We start from the raw sequence: 12096 nt of genomic DNA, 5'->3' as shown, positions 1-12096 counted from the left end.
AAATCACCCCAGCTGGCACTGATGGATTTGATGCCCACACAGCCATCCCAGAAGAGAAATCTCTGCCCTTGTAAAAGAATGTCCTGTACCCCCAAATTGCTTATCTCCTGTCATACAAGTGCAAATTAAGTAAGAATTGCCCTTGTAAAAACTGGCATCACAAAAGACAGACCAGTACGATCTGGCACCATAGATAAGAAAGAGAATATGTGACCTAAGGGGTATAAAGATGGGCCCAGCAGCACTCTGACTCTGAGTGCATTCCCACCAACTACCTGCTGGTCGGGTCAGGTGATTGCCTCCTGAGGTCCACAAGTGGGGACGCCCAACCTCGTATTCATCTTTCCGCGGAATTGAGTGACAGATCCTGGCTTGGCTACGCAGGTATCGAGAGACGCAAGGAAGGTAAGATACACCCACATTAAGGTCTCCTTTTTGGTGTACACAGATAAAGAATTAAAGCTCTGTAACTAGATGTTGTTGTATTAAGATATCATTGTATTAGATGGTAACAGATATCTTTGTAACCTGACATGACCGGTCCAATGTAGTTGTGACTTCATAATTTCCATGCTTGTCATCTGGGCTGTCTCGAGGACCTCAAGATTGGGCACTTTGTCTTGCCAGTGGAGCTTCATGATGTTATGGAGGCAACGCATGTGGAATGCTTCGAGCGGCTTGATGTGATACTTATATAGTATCCATGTTTCACACCCATACAAAAGAGATGAGAGAACAACAGCTGTGTACACAAGCAGTTTTGTTGAAATCCGGATGTTATGGTGGTTTACAACTTTGACACGCAGACAGCCAAGTGTCTGGCTCGCTTTGGATATTTGTGTGTTGATCTCATTATCCAGTGACCCATCGCTGGATATGACACTACCCAGGTATTTAAAGTTCTCCACTACTTTAAGGTGAGTGCCATCAATGGAGATACTCAGGACAGGAGCATTTGATCTAGGTGCAGGTTGATGGATAACTTCTGTCTTTCTGAGGCTGATAGTCTGAAAAGTTGCGAGACCTCAGCAAACTTGTTGACAATGTGCTGAAGATCGTTTTCAGTGTGAGCCATAAGGGCACAGTCATCGGCAAAGAGTGCATCAGAAAGGAGTTTCTGCACTGTCTTAGTCTTTGCACTCAGGCGACGGAGGTCAAAAAGTGAACCATCATGCCGGTATTTCAAGTATACACCTCAGTCCAGATCTTTCATTACATAGTTAAGGACGCATGCAAAGCACAGGTTAAATAAGACAGGAGCGAGAACACATCCTTGTTTCACGCCATTGGTGATGTTGAAGGGGGCTGATGTGGTTCCATCAGACAGTACTTCGCTTGTCATGTCATCATGGAAAAGGCGTATAATCTGGACAAATTTTCTTGGGCAGCCAAGTCATATTAGAATGGTCCAAAGGGCTTCCCTGTTGACGGTATCAAATGCGTTTGTCAGACCTATGAAGACAGCATACAGATGCATGTTCTGTTCAATGCACTTCTCTTGTAATTGTCTGACAGCAAACACCATATCGCCTGTGCTCTGACCAGGTCGCATATTGGTACACATATTGGGTCTGTGATTTACAGGTGGTGACCACCTGAATACATTTTTATTTGAATCCAGAGTGGACTCAAGAAAGAGTACAGCCTGTTGGTCAGTAGGTTGAGAGCCAGCAAAAGAGAAAAAGGAGACCCCCACATCCATTAGCCTACCTTTGTCTGGTGACTGATTCAGGTACAAAGATGGATATCTTTTCTCACTGCAAATAAACTGGCAGGAGCATGGGAGTTGGATAGAAGGTCTGGGGCATCTAAGAAGATTATTTTGCAAAGCCTACAAGCTTGACCTCCTCAATTTCACACCTCAGTTGATGTCCTTAGAATGGAATATTTTGCACTTAGCAGTTGGCTGCCTCTTCAGGCATGGTCAGACTCAATTTATTATTAAGGGCAGAGCAAGAAATGGAGGATTTATTCGGTGTCAAACATTTCCTATAACAGTGATTTGAGATGAGGATTTGATGCTGGAATTGGACCTGAAAGCTAATTTGGACAGACTGGGGTGGATTTAGACATAGGGCTTCCACACAAGCAAGTGGTGTTGCCCTGGGAGGACGTGGCTCCCTGCAAGTGCTGTCCTATGTTAGAGGCAATGGCTACTTGCAGAGACAAGGTCAAGAGATAGGAAGGTGATTCGGCAAAAAACAGGTATTGGTCAATGTTTGCAATGGCCAGTTCTTCAAGGCAGTCCAATATGAAGTGGATAGAATTTGAAATGAGGTGCTGGGAGACAAGAAGGACTAGATATTACTGTGGCTACAGGTTGGAAAAAGAAATTAGCAGTTTGTGAGTTTGATGGGTGCGGAGAGAGGCAGATAAGCAAACTGCTAGCACCTTGTGCAGCTACTCGTTCACTGGGGATCAGGTTCTGTTATAAATTGGAATTTCAAGCAGGTTAGAAGGAGACATCTTACAGAGAGGCAGGCAATGGAGTTGGAGCTGCTAATGTGTAGGGCAGTGAGGAAACAGCTTCTTCTTCCTCACCCTCTTAACACTCAGACCAGGAAAAGGCTATGTAGCTCCCATCAACAGCGCTTAGAGCAAATTAATGGAATGGGATGCTGATGACAGCTCTCCAGTAGGTGGAACAGATTATAAAGGAGCTGTAATAAGCAAGTTACTGTCACAAAGTTGCCATATGTGTTACTTAAAAAAGTTGAGGACAAGTTGAACAAGACAATTTGTTTTCCTGTAGTTTCAAGGACAGCCCTTTTGATTACCAGAGACCGCTTCCATGCATGCATGCTCTTCCGGAAAAGTATCCTCCAGAAGACAGGTTCCAAAGGATCATCTTCCAGAAGATCACATCCACACTTAAAATGCAGTCCCAAAGACTCACCCCTTCTTAGGGAAGATCATTTCTACACGTCTGGATGGTTTTCTGGAAGAATGGGGCAGGAAATGCTGCTGAGTGGGTCACATGGTCAGAGAGCTGTTCTGGGGCCACTGGCCACATGGCCTGCTAAATGACCCCTCCTCAACAGCCCCTTCCTGCACAAGCTACTGAGGCCTGCCATGCTGCTCACAGCCAGGCTGAACTGGTCCCCAGTTCTGACACCCCCAGCCAGCAGTCATGGACCCCCAGCAGCCACAGACCTCCAGGGTTGCCCTGACCTGGATGCTGGTCATTTTTCTGGCCAGCCTCCTTGGCCTCCTGTCATGAAGGAGACCCAGGTCTGTGCATCCCAATTCAACACTACCCCTCTTGCCCTTTCCCAGGCTATCCTATGCATCTGGACCCATGCCACTAGCACTGACTTGTGGGACAGGGTAGTCATGGCTGAGTGGGACAATGAGCTCTGGCTGCAGAATCTGTGGATGGAGAAGGAGACCTTTCTGGAGATCTGCAGCTGTCTCACCCTCATCCTTCAATGGGAGGACACCTGGATGTGGCCAGCCCTCTCCATCGAGAAGTGCATGGCCATTGCCATCTGGAAACTGTCCACACCAGACAGCGTCCAGTCCATTGGGCAGCAACTTGGAGTGGGCACATCCACTATCAGTGCCATCATCCTTGAAATAAACCATGCTGCAGGCCGCAGGGGGCAGGGAGGGGGCTGGCAGGCAAGAAGGACCTGCAGGGACCCAGTGGGGAGTGAGGGTCTGGATCGGGTGGCGGGAAGGCCCAGCCCCAGGGCACCAACACAGGCCCACTGCCAGAGGGGTGCCCCAGCGGAGGGCTGGGCCCTGTATGGAGGAATGGGGGTCTGGGGAGGGGGCAGGGACACCCCTGTGCATACCTATGAGTGTGCTCACTCTCTGTCCCCTGCAGCTCATGAGAGCCATCAACAACATGATGGTGTGGAGGGTAGTACAAATCAGAGACCTGGACATGGTCATTGAGGGCTTCGCCAAGCTCAGGTTCCGCCAGTGCTTCAGGGCGATCGATAGGATGCACATTCCCACCAGGCCCTGGACCACAGTGGCAGCTGCTATGTGAACCACAAGGGGCACCATTCCATTGTGCTCCAGGTACTGATGGACTCATGGGGGAGGTTCACTGACATCTATGTGGGCTGGCCAGGCTTGGTACACAATACGTGCATCCTCTGCAACTCTGTCCTGTTCCGCTGGATGGAGGCTGGAACCTATATCCCCCAGAGGGAGCGTGCCATCGGGGAGGTCGCCATGCTGTTCGGCCCTGTGGGCAACCTAGCCTACCCACTGCAGCCCTGGCTTATGCAGCCTCACCCATTCCCAGGAACATTTCAATGACTGGCTCACAAGGGCCCGGTATCCCATGCAGTGTGCCTTTGGCCACTTGAAGACAAAGTTTAGATGCCTCCTGACGCACCTCAGTGTGGTGGTGGAGAACATCCCCCAGGTTGTGGGTACCTGCTGAACCCTCCACAACCTCATCAAGGCATGTGAGGGGACCCTCCCTCAGGGCTGGATACCAGAGACGGCCCCCAGATACGAGCAGCCCGCTGCAGCCCCCAACCTGCATCTCAACCATGCTGGGGTTCACATTTTCTCTCTCTCAAAATACTTAACAAACTAAAATAAAATCTGAAAAATACAGTTTTTAAAACATAATTAGTCACTTTGGCCCTGATCCACAAATATATGTAGGTTCCTAATTTCTACTTGTTTCAGTGGAAGATAGGAAACTAGGTACTTTTGTGGCCTCAGACTCTGTTCTTCAAACTCAGTAGCTGATTCAGTCATCATTAATTAATGCTTGTAAGGTGCTTTGGAAGTATAAAGCACAATATAAGGTATTATTAGAAGAAAATAAAAAATGACTGTATAATAATATACTTACACTTGTCACAGGTATGTGAAGATTATTTCCCTTTTGTTTTGGCCTCCCTCCAGTCTGACACTGATGCTGAAAATCCCTATGACAAAGCTGAAATAGAATGACCATTTATAGAGATTAACGAGTTTGGTATAGTGCCCTGAAAGCTGCAATTTAATGAGCTGGAAAGTCTCATTTTTACAAATACTAAAATTTAAAAGGACTGAAGGGACAGTAGCCTGTATTTTATCGATGTTTTTCTGAATAAAAGACATATATTTCATTGACAACCAGTGTTATCCTTCTATTTATAACATGCCAGCACACCAAATAGCCACTTAATTTGACTAACAGTCGAAGACAAGATGAAAAAAAAAGATTTTTTTTAGTTTGCTTGTAGTGTTTTACAAATGTGAAGGAGTAACTATGATGTGTGCCTATGGTACATTTGAAATGCTATACTAATCTCCCTTTTATAAAATGTACACCAAAATACATATGTATAAGCATCTAAGTATATTGGGCTGGATTCTGGACTCTTGCTGCTGTAAACCTAGAGTAACTGCAGTGAAACCAAAAGAGTTACATTTTTTTTAATTAAATCAGATTCAGGCCCCTTACTACTTCTGATAGTTCTGGTTTTCAGTTGTAATGACAACAGACCCAGGTTGTCACCAGGAGTGACTGAGCCTGTGACCCTATGGTCTAAACCCTTATGTAGTAGCCCCTAGGACTGCAGGTTCAATCCTAGCTGTTGACAACTGGAGTCTGTCAGCAATACACAATCAAGGGTTAGAATATGCGTAATTACTGTAGGCCTAGACAAGGGGCAATGGATTGTGGCAGTGCCCCTTGAGTTGTCCTCAAGGCTATACCTCCCTCTTGCTCTAAGGAGGGGAAAAAATACCCATCTATATCCAATACAGTGTGTCTGCCAGCATAGCTATAGTGCACTGGGAGAGCCAAGACTGCTTTCTTCCTACTCTGTCTTACCCACCTGTACAAATTGAAAAGACTGCATTTTGTGTGGGTACCTTACATCTCTTTTGTATGATAAACAGCAACAGAAGGTGGGACAGAAACCAATGCACTTAACCCTCTCTTTGACTGCAGTGGGATTTGAAAGTGCTAACACTTTGCAGGTAGAGCTCTGCAACATGCAGACTTGGACTCACACTAATCCTTGTAGCAATTTTGTGAAGATGATCTAGGTTCAACTGGGTCCTGGCAATTCGCTCTATTTCCTCAGTCTACCTCTTTTTCCAATACTTCTGAGAAAGAGCTTGCAATCCTGTATCACAATGCGGCTTCTCTGGAATAATTTATTAATACCACATGTAAAATGGTTATTAGGATTGTTACTGTGTGATTCTGCTGGTTAAATCCACTGGACAGTGGGAAGAAAAACCAGAAATCAATATGTTGACTTGAGGTAAGACACCTCCCGACAAAGAGTGGTTTAGAGCGAATGCCTCAGGTCTTAAAGTTCGGCATCCTACCTGCCATGCGCCAGACAAATTATGAAGATTATTTTGCCAACGTTGAGAACCAAAATGGCTGTGAAACCAAAACAGATGACTTCTGGCTATAAACACATGACTCTTTCTAAGAAAAGCAGCAGTTGCTTGGGAGATAGTAAAGAGAAGCATAGGGTCACTGACTAGGGATGTGGCAATCCTCTAGATAAGATAGATCTGTTAAGAAGATTGTCTGGTCATTATGTTCACCTTGGCTACAGACTTCTGAAGGGAGGAACCACAAGTACTTAACCCAGTTCAATGGGCTTGGCAAGCATGGTCAGTCCCTAGGATACTGCAATCCGCATCCCAGCATAAGGCTATGTCTACATTAAAGCATACAGTTGATTTTAAGGGAGTTAAGTCAATTTTATAATGTACCTGTCTTCACTACAAATGTCATTAGGTCAATTTTAAAGGATCCTAAGGTTGATTTTTGTACTGCAGCTTTTTCATGAGGAATAACACCAACTTCAAGTTTACACGGTCAACTTAATACTAGTGTAGACACAGCTTTATTTAACTAGATTTCATTGGCTTCTAGAAGTATCCCACAATCTCAGCAATGTCTGTTCTGACCACCACTTTCACCTCTGCTGCTCTCCAAGTGAGTAGGAAGACAGGAAGCAAGAAGCAGCACAGGCTCTCCAACTTCTCCCTGCACCACACAGCTTGCAGGGCTCCAGCTTGACTCCCACCACCACGTGGCTGCTGTGCTCTCCAGCTGCCCCAACCAACATGAAGCTGCCCCCCCCAAACATGCAGCTTCCATGTTCTCCAGATGCCCCCAACCACCACATGGCTGCTGGCTTGAAATGAATCAATATAACATGATCAAAATGAAGCATTTCAACTATACCAAAAAACAACTTTTCAATAGCTCCATACTGAAACTTTTCTGATTTTTATTTCTGCATTTTACATTCCTCAGGACTGGCTCGCTAGCCTTGTAACAGTGTGTGCCAGGGCAGGCTGTGGAAAAATGGCACGAAATTGCCCTCATTCTGGGATGATGACATCAGATGCCGATAACTGCTTGTGGCACATTTTTTCCCATAACACACTGGCACAGAAACCCAGAATGCAACAGAAGTGCAGGGACTGTGGGATAGGTACCCACAATGCATGGCTGACACAGTTGAACTTAGCAAAGGCAATGGGGACATACTAGCTGCGTCTACACGTGCACGCTACTTCGAAGTAGCGGCACTAACTTCAAAATAGCGCCCGTCATGGCTACACGTGTTGGGCGCTATTTCGATGTTAACAGCGACATTAGGCGGCGAGACGTCGAAGCCGCTAACCCCATGAGGGGATGGGAATAGCACCCTACTTCGACGTTCAACGTCGAAGTAGGGACTGTGTAGTCGTTGCGCGTCCCGCAACTTCGAAATAGCGGGGTCTGCCATGGCGGCCATCAGCTGAGGGGTTGAGAGACGCTCTCTCTCCAGCCCCTGTGGGGCTCTATGGTCACTGTGTGCAGCAGCCCTTAGCCCAGGGCTGCTGCTGCTGCAGCTGAGGATCCATGCTGCATGCACAGGGTCTGCAACCAGTTGTCGGCTCTGTGGATCTTGTGTTGTTTAGTGCAACTGTGTCTGGGAGGGGCCCTTTAAGGGAGCGGCTTGCTGTTGAGTCTGCCCTGTGACCCTGTCTGCAGCTGTGCCTGGCACCCTTATTTCGATGTGTGCTACTTTGGCGTGTAGACTTACCCTTGCAGCGCCTATTTCGATGTGGTGCTGCGCAACGTCAATGTTGAATGTCGCCGTTGCCAGCCCTGGAGGACGTGTAGACGTTATTCATCGAAATAGCCTATTTCCATGTCGCCACATCGAAATAGGCTACTTAGATGTCGGCTTCACGTGTAGACGTAGCCACTATGTTGACTTTCTAAACATGTGGACATTCACCATCGATTGTATACAGTTAGTGGTATAAAGTTGAATTTAATAAATTTGATTTTATTTCTTGGTCAAGACACAGCCTAATAAGAGTGGGAGAATTCTGAGATTCCATCCCAGGATAAGTCCAAATCTACTGACACTTGAGAGAGAGCAGCTGGGAGAGATGGAAACAGCTAGTTCTGAACTATGACACTCTCAGTCTAAGTTATTACACAGTCCCATGCCTAGACAAAGTATCCTGAGATAGGTGAAGAACTGTAGCCTAATATTAAAAAGGTAAGCAGCCAGCAATAAAAACAAAACCATTACAATTCCCACTAGTGCTTTACAGCATTATCATTGGGTATGTTTATACTTACTGCACATTTAAGGCACAGTGATCAAGCCTCTGGAGTTCAATTTTGCCATTTTTGTGAAGAAGTGGCAAAATCAATCTCTCTGGGCTTGGATGTCGACCCTGGTACTCCACACTATCACATGGAGTAAAGGACATTGGCGTGAGCCTGAAGAACCCCTATCTAAACAAGGGCAGAAAGTCAATTCTGATACATTGATTCTAGCTATGCTAATGGTGTATCTAGAACTGTGTATCTGGGATTGACCTTCTGCCCTTGTATAGACCAGGCCATTGTTTGTTTCTTTTAGATTTCCATGAGTGCTTCACTCAGGGTCTGGTCCTAAGCCAGTGGACTAGAACAGTTTCAGTTAGTTTTGGAGCTGATTCCAGGGGCCCAAATATGAGTAAGCTCACAGACTTCAGCATGATTCTTTGCAAAAAGACCCCCCCGGCCCCAAACATGAAATACACTTAACTGTACCCAGGTTAGGGAGTTTTTGACCAAAATGTGTTATCACTCTAGAATTATGTTATGCTTAGACTTGTATGATCCTATTTAAAAAATGATGAGATATAGGTACACAATATACAGTAGAAGAACATTATTAAAGTTGCAAAATGAAGCACTGAGAAGATTGGAAATGCCAGAACGAAGATTGCTTTTGTAAATTTAATTGGTCTCCCTTGTGTGTATATATCATTGTAAAGAGACAAAGTGGGCAAAGTAGTATCTTCTCAGTAACAGAGTTCTCTTAGTAAGAGAGACAATAGAGTCGGTCCAATAAAAGATATTACCTCATTCATCTTCTCTCTCTAATATCCTGGGACCATCACAGCTACATCACCACCACATATATTATTCTAGCATATTTAATTACATGATCAGTTACCATTTTTTTATTCTTTAGCACCCCTGTGTCATAGTGCACAGAATAGATAGAACTCACTTTATGAATAGCAATACAGCACTTTGGTTTATCTTGTTTATTCAGTGTACCAGAGTCTTAAGACCCACCATCATTCAGGAAATTCCTGGTAGTGACATGAAGAAAATCAAGTTCTTTAGCGCAACATTTAGTTGCCTGGCCATAAGGCCATTCTGTTTCTTTCAGAAATCTGCTGCCTCATTCACAATACATATTCTATCTTCTGTAATGGAAGAAGAAGGTATTTCACAGAAAACAGGCTTCTTCACTCTACAGCCCCGAGGCACCCCAAAGTCCTTGTTGTGAACTGAGTGAATTTTGCTTGTGGGAAAAATAGTGTGTAACCATGTAACTAAACCATAACATATTTAGGTTTCAGAGGATTGGATTTTTAGTTTTGCATAATTTCCATGGAAAATACCACTATAAAGCCTTTTTCTATGTTTATTATTTTTAGTCTTCCCTGTGTGCAGAATTATGATTCTAAGCATGTTTTTAATTTTTATTTATTTAAATGTTCAGATTTTGGAGAAATTATGGGGATCAGATAAATATTTAGTAACTACAAAAAGTGAGTCAAAAAGTTAAAGACTTACTATTGTTAGGCAACCTTCCACCAAAATATATACATGGAAATGCCCTTAAATCAAACACTAAGAAGTTCTTGAGTAGCACATTCCTATCAACTTTGCCTATCTGTAAGTTATCATTATTAAAAATATCAATTTCTTGTCTATGACAAATCTATATTTAACAAAATTTACTAATGAAAATCTAGCCATAGAGGGGGTAGGCTGCAGCTTTGCAAATAGCCAGTAGTCCCGTAGCACCTTAAAGACTTTAAAAAAATGCATATATTAGGTAATGAGCTTTCGTTTGTAAGACCCACTTCCTCAGGTTAAAAATTTACTAACTCCAACCTAGTCATGATACATGCCCACTAGATTTGATGCTCAAATTAAAACTAAATAAATCAATCAATCTGAGGCAAACACCCAGTGTGTAAAATTTTGGCCCAAACAGTGGGTTTGGCAACATTACAAACAATTGAAAACAGGGTCTTATAAAGAGAAGAACTCAGCAAACTTAATAATAGGTATATTAAGTACAGGCCCAGTATGAGGCCTTAGGCCTGAACCAAAGTAATGGTCAAAACTTTGGTAAGCAAAGTGCAGCTGTGAGCTAAAGGAATGCATTGCTCACAGAAGTTGGCAAGAAGAGGGTTGATGTTGCATAAACCTATCTACCTAGCATGTTGAAATAGGACCATGGTACCAGAACACCCGACCCTGGAACATTCCACAGATAAGAAAGAACAGGCCAACCCATCCCAATGACAGGGGCAGAAGGGTAATATGATGGATAGAGTTGTTTTGTTCAAACCAACATGTACAAGGTGAAAGGCAGCACCTGGCTACGTAGAAGGGTTGTACCTCAATACATCAGGAGTGATGTGTGAATTGTTTGTACCTGTGTATAAAAATGTACTTCTGGGATGTGGTCTGGGTCCGGCCGAGGGGGCAGTGGAAAGTCCCGCCACTGACTGAGCCGAGTCCATTGACGGTGGGTGCATATTTGTAGTATGCCCTGACTTAGACTGAGAAGTCTTCAGGGAACTACTATTGTGTCCAATACGGCAATAAACCTGGCCGACGTGCCTTCGCACCTTACTAGACTCTGTGGTCATTGGGGGCTCCCTAGGTCCAGGTTTTCTGCCATGTTAGATCGCGATTTCTACAGCGGGCAGCTCGCTTACTCACCAGATCAGCAGTCGGGGTCACCAGTGTTGTCAGAGTTGCCACCAGCGTGGTGCTCTGCTCTCTCCAATGTTGGTATCACTCGGCTGCGTGTGTGTGTTCCCTCTGTGCGCTGCCCCAGTTCTGCAGATAGCTGACACAGCAGACTCGAAGAGAACGCCCAATGACCACAGAGTCTAGTAAGGTGCAAAGGCACGTCGGCCAGGTTTATTGCCATATTGGACACAATAGTAGTTCCCTGTAGACTTCTCAGTCTAAGTCAGGGCATACTACAAATATGCACCCACCGTCAATGGACTTGGCTCAGTCAGTGGCGGGACTTTCCACTGCCCCCTCGGCCGGACCCAGACCACATCCCTGAAGTACATTTTTATACAGAGGTACAAACAATTCACACATCACTCCTGATGTATTGAGGTACAACCCTTCTACATAGTCAGGTGCCGCCTCTCACCTTGTACATGTTGGTTCGAACAAAACAACTCTATCCATCATATTACCCTTCTGCCCCTGTCATTGGGATGGGTCGGCCTGTTCTTTCTTATCTGTGGAATGTTCCAGGGTCGGGTGTTCTGGTACCATGTTCCTATTTCAACATGCTAGGTAGATAGGTTTATGCAACATCAACCCTCTTCTTGCCAACTTCTGTGAGCAAAATGCAACATCAACCCTCTTCTTGCCAACTTCTGTGAGCAATGCATTCCTTTAGCTCACAGCTGCACTTTGCTTACCAAAGTTTTGACCATTACTTTGGTTCAGGCCTAAGGCCTCATACTGGGCCTGTACTTACTACATTAGGCAGTGCCACCAGCTCCTTGTATACTATATATAGCACCGTTTTCTTAAACATACAACCTGTG

The sequence above is a fragment of the Carettochelys insculpta genome, chromosome 3 (assembly GCF_033958435.1).
Source record: "Carettochelys insculpta isolate YL-2023 chromosome 3, ASM3395843v1, whole genome shotgun sequence".
NCBI classification, from domain to species: domain Eukaryota; kingdom Metazoa; phylum Chordata; order Testudines; family Carettochelyidae; genus Carettochelys; species Carettochelys insculpta.
This window is presented reverse-complemented; position numbering follows the sequence as displayed.